This window comes from Periplaneta americana, chromosome 16 (assembly GCF_040183065.1).
Source record: "Periplaneta americana isolate PAMFEO1 chromosome 16, P.americana_PAMFEO1_priV1, whole genome shotgun sequence".
Classification (NCBI taxonomy): domain Eukaryota; kingdom Metazoa; phylum Arthropoda; class Insecta; order Blattodea; family Blattidae; genus Periplaneta; species Periplaneta americana.
In genome coordinates, this window is record NC_091132.1 from 17676103 (window position 1) to 17690637 (window position 14535).

General features: G+C 36.4%; 1 long non-coding RNA gene and 1 pseudogene across 1 annotated transcript in view; one reads left to right on the top strand and one right to left on the bottom strand.

The window, feature by feature from the left end:
* LOC138691208 (transcriptional repressor scratch 2 pseudogene) overlaps positions 1 to 10101 on the top strand; it is a 233975-nt pseudogene extending 223874 nt beyond the window's left edge.
* LOC138691209 (uncharacterized) overlaps positions 1 to 14535 on the bottom strand; it is a 196056-nt gene that overhangs the window by 107378 nt on the left and 74143 nt on the right. The gene's annotated exons all lie outside the window — the stretch shown is intronic.

Here is a 14535-nt window from a genome sequence, read left to right on the forward strand (position 1 = left end):
GATTGCATGTATCTCAATTCACCATATACGCCCTTTTTCCGGCAAACCCCTCAATTGATTGGTTCACTGGCTGACAAGAAAATGTCTAGTGAAGGCTGCACTGGAAGGAATGGTGAACGGGAGAAGAGTTCGGGGCAAAAGAAGATATCAGATGATAGACGACATTAAGATATGTGGATCATATGAGAAAACTAAGAGGCAGGAAGAAAATAGGAAAGACTGGAGAAAGATGGTTTGGAGTGAAAAACCTGCCCTTGGACAGAACACTAAATGAATGAATGAATATTTAATTTAACTTGAAAGCGTTAAATTCAGAACAAAGGAGTTTAACCCTTTGCAGCATAGTGGTTCTTCAGAAGGAACATAGTTTTCTTTCTTTATGTACAATTATGGCACAGATGTTCCACCTTGCAACCGCCTCTTGAGGATAAATAGAGGTGCCATCTGTGTTGAACGTGCAATGTGGCATTGTGCCTCAACGATAAAAAGAACTGTTTTAAATTTTATCATCAACAATAATGAATGGTGGTGTATCTAAACTACAAAAAGAGCAAAATTAATGAATTATACATTTTTGTAAAAGCACTGTCAACGTCACATTGAACTATAGTGGTATATTATGTCAAAATCCCTATTATGGCATAGTGAAAGCTCAAAATGATCAACATTTTCTTTTTTTTTTAATTGAGTGCAGAGTAAAAATCTTGAAAAAAAAATTATCGAAGCTTTATTATAATCCATGATATGAAAAACATAAAAAGATTACATTTTGTTCTCATTTTTTCGCTTACTGTCTCCTTAGAAGTAAATCTAGTGGCTTTCTTATGGATTTAGAAACACTGCCCCAACCGACAATACCATAACATAATACAGATTACACCAAGAATATATAAGAGCTATTCCATCTCAAATCGATCGAAATATAGAGAAAATTGACCTTACAATTTCTAAATGCAATGAAACTTTTTTTGTACGCAGAGAACTGTGATACAATGCTTTGTGCAAAGTTTGAGGCATCAGACCTTCATAGTGTTTAAATTAAAAATATTTAAATTTATCGTATTTTCACAAAATTAGCAAATTTAAACTGTTGTGGCTCCGAAATCCTTTCACCCAAAGATCAAAAATCATGGTTTATTTTGATGCTGAGAAATTAAAATTTTTTTATTGACATATAAACAGATTTTCTTACTTTTTATGGAAATGGAGAAATTTAGATTTTTCCTCATTAAGACGCCTTTGCCTAGGAAAAAATATTTTTAAAATATATAGTTAGATTCCGCATTGAAAGTACAAATAAACATATATTTTTTACTGATGGCACGTTGATAAGAAAGCATTGAAAATGTCAAATAAAGAAAATAAATAATACACGCTTGAACTAACCAGCTGACTGTGAGACGGGAGCTAGCCGAAATAAGCAAGGCCAGGAGACAAACACGTGATGTGTCGTCTAGCAGTCATGGCTGTGCTAGCTTTATCACAGGTTTTCATAAACACAGGAGTAAAATGGCGCACAACGGTCGCTTATCTTCAGCTCTCGGCCAGTGCGTGCGGTACTGCGCCGTTCAAGTCTAGGCGTGTGAAAATAATATATTTCATACTCTCGAAACTTATTGCCGTATCATTAAGCAAACAATGCCGAATCCCTCTTAATAATGCAAGGTTTTTTCTTAATATTTTTTTACATTTTTACAAATGGCCAAAAAGCCTAAAAGCAAGTAAAATCAGATTATCTGTCTCTCTGTGTACAATAAAAATAAGGATTACTTCTTAACATAACCTCCAAATGACAGCTTCAAAATAAGCTCTCGTTCAATGTTCTGCAGTAAATGGTTCCAGAGTTCTGAGAGCTGAAAGAGGCTTGTTTTTATAAAATACGCTAAATTTGTCGCTCAATAATACGAAAACCGTTTGACTTTCGATAGTATATTTTTGAAAATGCACTCCCCTCAGCACCTTGTATAAGTAGAGAAAAAATTAGAGTATAACAAAAATGCGAAGTTTTTTACTGATCGATTTCATATGGAATAGCCCATAAATTAATCTTAAAAAAAATGGAAAATATGAACGCAATATAACGACATCACGAATCTATAGGGTCTATTTAATTCTGCATTACTTATTACATGATAGTGCAATATGTTTGACCCTTCTAAGGTATTGGACCATTACAGGCATATTCATAAATATTTTACTCGAGTAGAATTGGTTAAACATGGTGAGTCACAATTTAGAGAAAAATGTAAAATTAGTTTTGTGACACACTATATTTTAAACTATCTATTCAGTACTGGCTACTGCCACATTTTTTTATTAATGTACGATGGTTTGGGCATACGTTATGAAGACTATTTTCCTTTTCCAAATTAACGATGTTATCACGAGATGTCGTTTGTCGTTTGGCCCCGAGATATTAATAGACCAAAAAGCAGATGGAAATTGGGCTTCTTGATTACTGAGGCCGAACGAGTCACTAGACCCACTTTAATGGTTATGATAAAATTATAATACAACCTGTATAACAAAATATCACAGAGCAAATCAGAGTTATTCCTTCATGTCTCATTGTAAAAATAGTTATCATTTGTCTGCATATTTTATGTTCGTACCTACTTGTTGAAAATCGTAAAGATTTTTACAATTCTGGACGTAAGTATTATAACTTTTTATCTCCCAGAGGTAGACAAGAATATCTCACTTTATTTTGATAAAAATAGCTGGTAATACCATGTATCATGCATAAAGTTGTGAGATATTTTAAAGGTAGTAAAATGGTGCCTAAGAACTTAGTCTCCCTGAAGCTATTTTAACCTCTTTTATCTCCGTATTTCTATTTTCTTCTTCTTTATCTGGAATGAAATAAAACGAGACTTGAATACTCTGTGAAGAACAAAAAGACTGGGCCGACGTGCAGTAGATGGGAGGGAAGAACTCCGGGAGCACATGAAAGAAAGGAGAAGAAACATACTGGCGATGAAGTCGACATAAAAACCGGGGGGGCTGCTGAAGGCCTATTCACAGACGAAAAGAAAGGCACGGGCGCCTAGCAACGCTTAAAAAAAATTCGTGCCTATATAAAGGATAAAGGAGTTTAAAATGAGACAACGGGTGAAGAAAATAGAGGAAAAGGGGGGTTGAAAATTGTAAAGGATAACTAAGGGAGGGGGTATGAGGTGGGAAACTCTAATATTGCCAACAGTATTCTTTTTTTTTTTTCTTTTCAACAATATATAGGCGTCGACTGTGGGATTAGGTCGAGTTCAAATTTCCGTTCCATTTCGCGTTTGCGCCTCGTAACTGTGAAGAAAAGTGACCGAGTGACCCCAGCAGTGGACTGGGGAGAAGAGGAATCAGGGTCGTCTGGCCTTATAACACTACAAACACAGGATATTTCGAAAGTTTTAACTTCAGAACCGTCAAAGATTGAAATAGGTACATAAACGTATTTTTATAGCAATAATAACATTACTTACTTACAAATGGCTTTCAAGGAACCAGAAACTTCATTACCGCCCTCACATAAACCCGCCCTCGATCCTTATCCTGAGCAATATTAATCCATTCCCTCCCATCATAAAAGAAAACATACTGTATATGATTATTTCTCGTGACCAGAACGAAGTACAAAATGGAAATATAAAAATTGGAAATTTATCCTCTGAAAAGGTAGAACAATTCAAGGACCTTGGAGCAACAGTAGGCCTAATATAAATGACACTTACTTACTTATGTCTTTTAGAGAACCCAGAGGTTCATTGCTGCCCTCACATAAGCCCGCCATCTGTCCCTATCCTGATATCCTGAGCAAGATTAATCCAGTCTCTACCATCATATTCTACCTCCATCAAATTCATTTTAATATTATCCTCCCACCTACGTCTCGGCCTTCCCAAACGTCTTCTACCCTCTGGCCTCCCAACTAACATTCTACATGCATTTCTGGATTCGCCCATACGTGCTACATGTCCTGCCCATCTCAAACGCCTGGATTTAATGTTTCTAATTATGTCAGATGAAGAATACAATGCGTGCAGTTCTGTGCTGTGTAACTTTCTCCATTCTCGTGTAGCTTCATCCCTCTTAGCTCCAAATAATTTCCTAAGCACCTTATTCTCGAACAACCTTAAACTCTGTTCCTCTCTCAAATATAAATGACACTTCGGAAGAAATTGAAGGCAAAATAAATATGGAAAATGCGTGTTATTATTAAGTTGGGAAGCTTTTATCATACAATCTGCTCTCGAAAAAACTGAACGTTACAATTTATAAAACAGTTACCTTTATTACCGGTTCTATATAGTTGTGAAACTTGGACTGTCACTTTGAGAGAGTAACAGAGGTTAAGGGTGTTAGAGAATAAGGTGCTTAGGAAAATATTTGGGGCTAAGAGGAATGACGTTACAGGAGAATAGAGAAAGTTACACAACGCAGAACTACACATATTGTATTCTTCATCTAAAATAATTTAAATCCAGACGTTTGAGATGGGCAAGGCATGTAGCACGTATGAGTGAATCCAGAAATGCATATAGAATGTTAGTTGGAAGACCTGAGGGAAAAAGACCTTTGGAAAGGCCGAGACGTAGATAGGAGGATATTAAAATAGCAGCAATAATAATAATAATAATAATAATAATAATAATAATAATGATAATAATAATAGTAATCCGTTATAGCTGGCTTTTGAAACCGAATTTCGTTAGTCACTGTAGCTCTCTAAATTCATTATGACAATGGGTGAGTACCGCTTCCATACACTGGCCTAAATTTCAAGAGAAAATTTCTTTCATCATGAGGACTCGAACCAATGCTCATTCCTTATCGATAGTCTGAAGCGTGATGACTTTTTAAAACACGCAAGTACGGTGTAAGACTAAAAAGTAATATATAACTTATGCTAAATGACATGTAATTTATTAGTTGTACCCGGCGTAACAAACGCAGTTCTGCCACATTACCTTTAACTTTATTAAGCAAATATCAACGCGTTTTATTCATTACTTCATTATACTTCATGCCAAATACAATTTATTAACAATCTCGTTCTTTTCAGATACAACACTTAATAAGTCCAATGATGAACTCTTTGAGAGAACAGCATATAGGCCTAGTTGCCCGTGACTGAATAATGACAATTAGCATTTGTAGATACAGTAGTTTTTTTTCTATAGTCGTGTCGCTGTTATTTCCGGTGTGACTCCTCCCCTTTGCTTACGTCTTAGGAATTGAAGGCTCTATAAAGTCTACGTAGGTAGTATTGTTCGCCATTTTTGTTCTTTCGTTGCCGAGCTACCAGATGAGGAATCTATTTGCTTCACCGTTAAGCATTATCATGTCGTAGCTCCTATGATAATAAATCAAACGCACTGTAATTGAGCAAATAATTGAGCGGCAAATAACGTCCTCGTGTGATTTCTGCGAACGCCAACGAAAGAGCCAAAATGGCGGGCGATTATATTAAGTATTTATCGCGCCTTAGGAAATTCATTACATCATCAATAGCGAATGACAAGACGCACACGTTTAAATGTAGCCGACCTGCAACGTGATTGGCTGCCGGAAATAAGAGCGACGGGACTATAGTATGAATTTTTCAGAAAACATAATTTTCCTCACTCAGGAATGGCTTGAACTGCTGTTTATTTCATTTTGCCAAGTTGCCATAGCAACAACAGTAAAACAATTGAATCAGAAATTTATGCGAGAATAAACCTAATTCCTTTATGAACGAAACTGCTATTATAATTTCTCAATAAACTTACTTTTTAATGTAATTACGGGAATTTTAAACCATCCGTGACTTATCGATAACCTTTTGTATCTTCTAGTACATTATCGCCGTTGTTTATTGTCTCTCTATTAAGTTTATTTGCATTAGATTAGTCCCCATTATTTAGGAATTGACACTTACATTTTATCACGAATGAAATATCACAAACTAATAATGGAACTCCACTGCAATTCGTTCATTTGTAACTGCGATAATGTTTTATTAATTACTATTGATGTGAAAACTGCAGATTCTGCTTTCCCGTCTGCCTGGGCCACACAGGAAATCAGTTTCAAATATAATACAATAACCGTCATTATTACACCGACATTTTATTTCTGTGAAATTGCAATTATTGTTTGTTTCTCGTACACGGATTAAAAAAGAAGATAGAAATAAACAAGCTCCCATCGCGCTGGGTTACTATGACAACGCTCCCAAACGCAATATACGAGGACATAGGAGTAAAGGACGGTCAGCGAGTCCAATATCACTACAGACTCTGCCATTAATTAAAACAGAGTTATTTATTAAAATTCACGTGGGGGGCTTCTGTAATATACAGCTACGCAAGAGACCATTATGGCGTTGTGTTGTGCGCTTTTGTTTTTCAGATTTATTTGCAAAGCTGAATCGGTTTGTCTCAGTATCTCTACAAAGAATAGCTAGCAATTGTCTCCTATGTCCAGAAATGCACTCACAGACCCTATACAAGCTTCCATAAACTAGGGTATTGTATTAGAATTTACCCTTTGTTCCGTTTCGTCTAGAAGTCAATAATAGGAAATTGATCTGGCTAGGGATAATTATTGGGCTCATGTCCAAACCTACTCCCGAACTCCATGAATTGTTATATCTCCTCAGAATACAGAATTATTTTTCTTCAATATTGTAAATTGTAATTGCATTTTAATTTAGAATAATAATATCTGCCTGATTGCATTCCAATAATTGTATGTTATGTTACATTAATTATTTTGTCTATATTTAATGTCATATTCTACATAATTTCAATCAAATATAATTAAAATCTAAGAATTTTATTTGCTAGGTACAAATGCTTTTAAATATTGTATACATTGCCTGAAGATACCTACTCTACGAAAACGTTTGCAACTTGATTTGCAGGGGCACTAGGACTGAATTTTTGGCCAAAATGGTAAAAATAAATATATGTTTTTTCATAAATAATTATATTATACATTTGTTTAACATTCTGCCCTATATTTGAGGCGTTCAGAAGTCAACATGATTAACTCCACTTTTGGTTATTTCAGAGTTTCTAAGTTGGCAATGTATTAAATTGACCATATTTTCAGTGGTCAATGTGATTTGCTCCATAGTTCAGTAAAAAGCCCACAGACTGCAGTATTCTTCTCGAATACATCACAGAATTAATAGTGTGTGTTTAACTTTAACCTTGAATATCTCAAAATCTTTGGAAAAGGAGTTAATCATGTTGACTTCTGAACACCTCATTTAGCCCTCGCTTACTACTTTTAAAGATCTGGTGATAATTTTTAAAATACAACGCGCAGCTCTTTTAAACTTGTACCACCCACCAAAAACTAAAGTTTTCTCAAAACTACGTTTTTGGTCAATAATAAAGTTCCTAGTCGTTTCCATATGCTCTAATTTACATGAAACTTTGCAAAAAATCTCAGCATACTGCAATACACAAAGCTATGTATGGAATTAGCTCTTCACTGAAAACTTTTCATGATATGAATTTTTAACTTCTAAAAATTAAAGAAAATTACAATGCAAAAATTATGACTGGTAAAAAAATTATTATTTTCATGCGCAGTTTTCTGCTTCACAGAACATTTCTGAAGCCGTCAGGGATGTTTTGAATTTACGCATAATTTAATATCATTAAAATGAACGAAAATTAATATCTAAGGAACTAATGGATGAAATTTGATGAAATTTTGTACTATTATTTAAATGTAAAGACACACAACAAACCCGCCGAATTTGAAAGAAATTAATCGAAAACTTTAAAAGTTTCAAAATTCAACCCCAGTGTCCCTTAAAAACTAATTACTGTTTACTGTGACATTCTGTTTTTAATTAGTAGAAGATAAATCATTTAGACTGAAACGTACAAAAAGTTACATTTTAATTAACATTTTGACTTAACTGAAAATAATCTTCACTATGAATTGTGAGTTACTGTCTAAAAGGGGTAAATCGGTAGCTCAGATGAATCCTAACACAGTCAGTGTAATTAGTGAAAGAATGTCTCTTCGTGTAGCAATAATATCTAAAACTGACGACAAAGAAACTCTATGTACAGAGGTGCACTCATTACGAGTGACTAAGTGGCCGGGATCCGATGGGATGAGCGCCGTCTTGAATCACTAAGTGATTACTTACGCATATATTATTATGATACATAATACATAGTGCGTTGGACATTGTGCCACTGTCACATATTCTGTGACACAATACATGAGGGTAGGCCACCAAAGGGAAAACTGAGAGATAAAACTTAAACTGAGGGAATTCGATCCGCCATCGGAACTGGAATCCGGTGTGGCTTAGTGGATAAAGCGCCAGTACGTAGAGCTGAAAACCCGGGTTCGAGTCCCGGTGCCGGAGAGAATTTTTCTCTGTTCTATCCATCCTTCATCATCATTTGTTTGTTTGTTTGTTATTATCTCGCCCTCCTTTTTCTGGTGACGTAGGCCAGGCTCGGAGATATTTTGAGTCCGCTGTACTAAGATCATGTGATTTCTGCGTGGAATAGTTCCTGGGCGCTGTACTGATGCGGCGTTACGTTTCGTTGCAGGCTACCTGCACGAGTTCATGCCGCAGGGCCCAGAGGAGCCTCCGCCCGCGCCTATGCACACAGAGGTGCTGTCCCACGACGGGGGAATCCCCATCTTCCGAATGCGCAGCGTGGAGGAGACGGAAGCTGCGCACGACCTTCTGGAGCTGTCGCGGTCCCTGCCGCCACTGCCGGCGCCCAGCGTGGCGCCCGTGCAGGAACCCGTGGCTTGCTACCGGCTACAGGAGCCTCACGAGCTGCCGCCCTGTTACAGCAGCCCCGAGCCGCCCACGCCGGAACCCTCGCCCAGCTACCAGACGGCGTACACGCAGCCGTGTTTCCGGCCGCAGTCACGTCCTCCGTCCCCGGAGCCGCTGCAGTGTTACCAGATCGCGCCGGAACACGCTCCGTGCTACAACCCGCCGCAGGAATCCGCTACGCCGCAGCCGCCGCCGTCGCTGACGCCGCCCACGTCAGAGTACTCTTCAGACGCGGAGAATAACAACCCTAATCTACAGGCGGCGTCAGACGTAGAGGCGCGGCAACAGGAGCTGGTGGAGTCGGGAGCGCATCGCGTCGTCAAGAACTCTGTTGTTTACACGTACAACGCGCTGCTGGTGTCGGACGGGCGCTCCAAGAACAAGAACAACGCCGGAAGCAAAGCTGCGCCCTTCACGCCGTCGCCCGCGGAGGGTGCGGTAGATCCTGCAGACGGGGAGCACGACCCGCTAGAAGCGGCTCCGGGCAGCGGCAAGCCGGGACGCTACGTGTGCTCGGAGTGCGGGAAGCAGTACGCCACATCCTCGAACCTATCGCGGCACAAGCAGACGCACCGCAGTCTAGACTCGCAGTCCGCCAAGAAGTGCGTCACGTGCGGGAAGGCCTACGTCAGCATGCCGGCGCTCGCGATGCATCTGCTGACTCACAAGCTGTCGCACGCGTGCGGCGTGTGCGGGAAGCTGTTCTCGCGGCCCTGGCTGCTGCAGGGACACCTCCGCTCCCACACCGGCGAGAAGCCCTTCGGCTGCGCACACTGCGGCAAGGCGTTCGCGGACCGCTCCAACCTGCGCGCGCACATGCAGACGCACTCCGCGGACAAGAACTTCACGTGCACGCGCTGCCACAAGTCCTTCGCTCTCAAGTCCTACCTCAACAAGCACCTCGAGTCCGCGTGCTTCAAGGACGGCGAGAGCGAAGAGTCGCCCGCCGTCGTGGCGGATTCCTTCGAGGGCGAATGCCTGGAGGTGGAGATAGAGCTGCTCTAGTCCGCAGGCGAGGTATTGGGTGTTCTTCGTCGATATGTTACAATATACCTGCTCAACATTATTAACAATTTATTCGTAAAAATAACGACTACTTTTCTAATGATAGTGATTTCGTATACCGACAACAAAGATAACATTGTCATTTCCTAAATTGCAGTATCCTAGTTCATCCTCGTTGCATGGAACAAATTTATATCGATATGATAGATCAGTGATGGGCAAATGCCGATTACATTCACGGGTATGCAATCCACGGATATGGCATACAGCGAATGATGTGAGTGAGAGAATGGAACGGGAGGTTTTTAAGAGGCAGCATACAGCTTCGAGTACTGAAAAATTGATTAAATTCAATTATTCTTTCCTCAGCAATGAATAACTCTGTAAACTTGAAATTTTATATGATCAATATTGGCTATTTCTACAATTTTATTACGCACTATTTTCAGACTTGATAAAATTGTATACTTCTCATTGGAACTGAAATTATAAATTACATACCACATATTTAAAATAACAAAAAGCAAATGCTCGTGTTTGGGGCAATTCAAGTTACAGAACATAATTTTCTAAAGTCTTTAAGTATTATTTATAGAAGTTTTCTTTATTTCTACAGTGAAAATGTAGTGTTTTGAAATAGTTAAACTATATAAATTAGAAATGTAAACGGAGTTTAACCGCTAAAGTAATAAGTTAGCAGCTTTTACTTGTTCTACGTAGAAGTTAAAAATTATTGTAAGTAGAAACTGAAAAAAACAGTAGTCCAAGAAATAAAAAAAAAAATATCAGTACGAAAAAAGTTAAATAATGTACAATTTGAATTTAAAAAAAATGTAATATCAATGGCTGAGAACCACTGTGTTTCAAATCCGTTTCACTAATTTTTTAGTGAGTTATTTTCCGACGCTGTATCAACATCTCAGGTTATTTATCGTCTCAATGAAATGAAGATGATAATGCCGGTGAAATGAGTCAGACGCGCTAACATTGACTCCACACGTGTATACCATTTCTTTTTAGGGAACCTACTTTAAGTCTCTGAATTTCAAAGCTGGACATAGGACACTTTGGAATAGCCACATAACAAGTTTATGAGAAGTAACATTTACAATCTATTCGATTCATATAAGCAGATAAGGTCGTGGAACATAAAGAAACAGAAATTTCCTTTTTCTAAAAAGTTGGACTTAGAATAGTCTGGTTCTAAGCCATCGATATTCAATTATCTTACTGGAAATGCTATTATGAAAGTTACTTAATTCTGGATTTATTTTAATAAATTGATTGTGTAATCTTGGTCGACAATACAAATAATGAATTCGTCCTTATTTTGTACTGTATTTTGGTTCAATCAAAAGAGAAAAACTATCCGTTACGGGTAATTAGCAATATAAAATGGCAGATGCATTTTGTGCATTCAAATGTCAATTCCCTGATAATAATTTCCATAGATAAAAATATTTCTGAATGACTGTTTTTTTTTCTATTTATTTCTGAATGTCATATGAACAATTTTAAATACAGTCTTTCAAACATCGTAAAAAGATTTTTTTTTAAATTTAATTTATATTTTGAAGTCTATATTCTTAAATATATTAGGTCCAAAACTTTTTTTTTTCCATTTTTAATCATTAATAAAAAAAGTGTTCAAGTTCTAGGAAAATTAGTTGGACGCAAAATTTCACCGCAATACCTTAAAAACTGTTTGAGTTATTAGAGAAACCGTTTTATTAAATATAAGTTACGGGTGCCATTTTGTATTGATAATTACCCACAATGGTAACACTTTCACTAAAAAGCTAAAACTGAAAGTAGTGTACAATTGCAGAAATAGTGTATATTGAACATATTGGATTTCAAGGCTACAGGGTTATTCATTTCTGAGGATTATTAAATATCTCAAAGCTGTATGTCCCGATTGACTGTTATGTCGTACAGTGACGGAATACAGATTGTGTGTTGATGCAGCTGGGACCGCATCATCTTACCTGTCTTCACGGCATAGTATTGCATGCAAATGCGTTATTATATCAGTCGTTCATTTTACTCGTGATTTTTGATTCTGAGATTTATAGTTTTTAGGAAAAATGTGCGCATACGGGCAAACACCGTGTTAAGTATCCACAGTAATAATAATAACAACAATAATAATAATAATAATAATAATAATAACAATAATAATATTAATAATATTAATAATAATTTTTATTGAGCATTGTCTATTGTGTTGTTATAAGAATAATCACTTTTCGGTACTTGATATACGTAACGTGCCAAGAATTCAAAGACTAAAGGACACAAATTTAGAAAGAAAAAAATATAAACATAACAGTGTCGTTTTTCTTATTCAGGAAACCATTGCAACATTGAGTTTTTAATTTAATAAAACACTTATAAAGTATTTATTATGTCATATACTTTTTTTCAATTAATGTTTGTACATATAACATTTTCTAAAAAAGTGGATGTCCAATTTTTTCCCCCCAAGAAACCATATAAAAGAGAACAGTGAAACTTTTTACCAAAGTTGGTAGATATATGCGATACCTATATAAAATATGTCAGATTATTTTATTGCATGAGAAGCGTGAAGGACAGTTTTTTTCGTTTTCTGAAAAATTAATATTTTGGACTTGTCCGGTTTTTACTATCAACACCACTTGAATTATTTACTAAGATGAACTCAACAGTGCATTAATAAAACTGATAAAGTAAATGCTCTGTTTTACCATTAACATAAAAAACTGATCCAAAAGTCCGTGAAATCACAGGACAAAATTTTGTCATATTATGTCCCACATTGAGTGAGTGTATTTCTATAAGTATTGTTTTATGGAACATAAACAAATACGAGTGGTTTACTTATTACTATGGCTAGGATTTCTATGTCTTAAAACTCTAGAAATATACATGCACTTACATCCTAAAAATCACCAAAGTATGACAAAAAAACTTAAGGCTGGTTCACAATAAACCGGGAACGAGAACCAGAATGAAAACTAGAAGCAGAGGACGTGAATATGAAAATTTTTGATTCACAATAAACCGAGAACGTAGACGATTATGCATATCGATATGCATGTCAATAACGATATGTAAAGTCGATATTACACATTCTGATGTTATTTGTGTATAATTGACCAATGGCGTTCTCTCATGAGTACAAGGCAGCCAACATAAACACAGGTTAACCAACTTCGAAATTTCAACTGAAACATTTCATTAGGTACGATACTATAAATATGCTCATGCATCTTTATTATCACAACCTATTTTAAGTCTACTATAACGTAAAATAATTAGAGAAGAAACATTTGTAATAGAACAAAAATGAACACAACAGTAGTTATTGAATTGATGCATGAATATGAAGTGTGTAATACAGGCAACACAGTAATAAAATATGATTCACTTACGATCGGTGTTCAAAGATACAGCTATTGAAAGCCACGTATTCTCCTTCATTTTCTCATCTTTATACGAGGCGCGCCGCTTATCGTAAACGTGAGGATTTTCCTCACCACTCAATATTAGAATCTCATCAAATAAAACTTGCTCCATGATGCACAGCACAGAACAAAATAATGCATAGGTTATGTCACAGTCTTCTTGCTACAAAATATATGACGACAAAATAGCTTTTAGATGGCAATAGAATGAATCTAGTGGGCTGTGATCGAAAATGTGAACGCCAAAGTTGAAACTTGGCCAACTCTCCGTTCCCGATCCCGGGCACCGGCAAGCTTGTCGTTAATTGTGAATGCTCACATTTAAATGTACACATTTTAACAATTTTACGGTTTTCGTTTTCGTTCCGATTCTCGTTTCCGGTTTATTCAATTCAATTCAATTTATTTGGCCATTAGACATAGAGTTTTAGGCTTTGTCAGAATACATTGAAAAAAAGACATGTAAATACATTTACAAAAACACTAATAACAGAAACAGTAAAATTTAAGTAATACAATGAAAACATGAAATAATTTTAAACTTTTAAATTGTAGAAAACTAACTAAATTGCAATTAAAACTTATTTATTAAAATACAATGTCATACAAATTTGTGTTGAAAAACTCAGCAACAGAATAAAAGGGATTATTTAATAACCAATTGTAAAATCTAGTTTTGAAACTATTGATTGGTAATTTATAATAATGACTTGGGAGCTTATTATATAATTTCATCCCCATAATTAAAAAGTTTGTATTGCTCTTGTGTAATCTACAATATGGAATATTAATTTGTTTAGTATTTCTAATTTCATGGTCTTGATAGCTTTGTGCATATGTACTAGATGTGCTTATCCCATGTTAAACGGGAGTCTATAAAAAGTCCCAGGAATTTTGTGTAGTTGAGTTTGTTGTCCTTATTTATTAGATAGTTTAGTCTGAAAGTTAAGTTGATGGTTTTTCCTTGATTAAGCAAGAAGCCATTAGATTCAAACCATAAAGCCATCTGTGATAGAGTGTCGTTGTTGAGAGCATGTAATTGATTTAGAGCAGAGGAAGAACATAGGAAAGTAGTGTCATCTGCATACATAATTGTTATTGCTTTAATGAATTCTGGAAGATCATTTATTGCTATTAAAAATAATAGGGGACCAATTATTGACCCTTGAGGAACCCCATTGTGAACTAGCCTTTAGAACTGTGACGAAAAAGATAATTAAATATTGCCTAAAAATTGCTTAAATTTTTTTTATTCGCCGTTCTACAAAGTTGTTT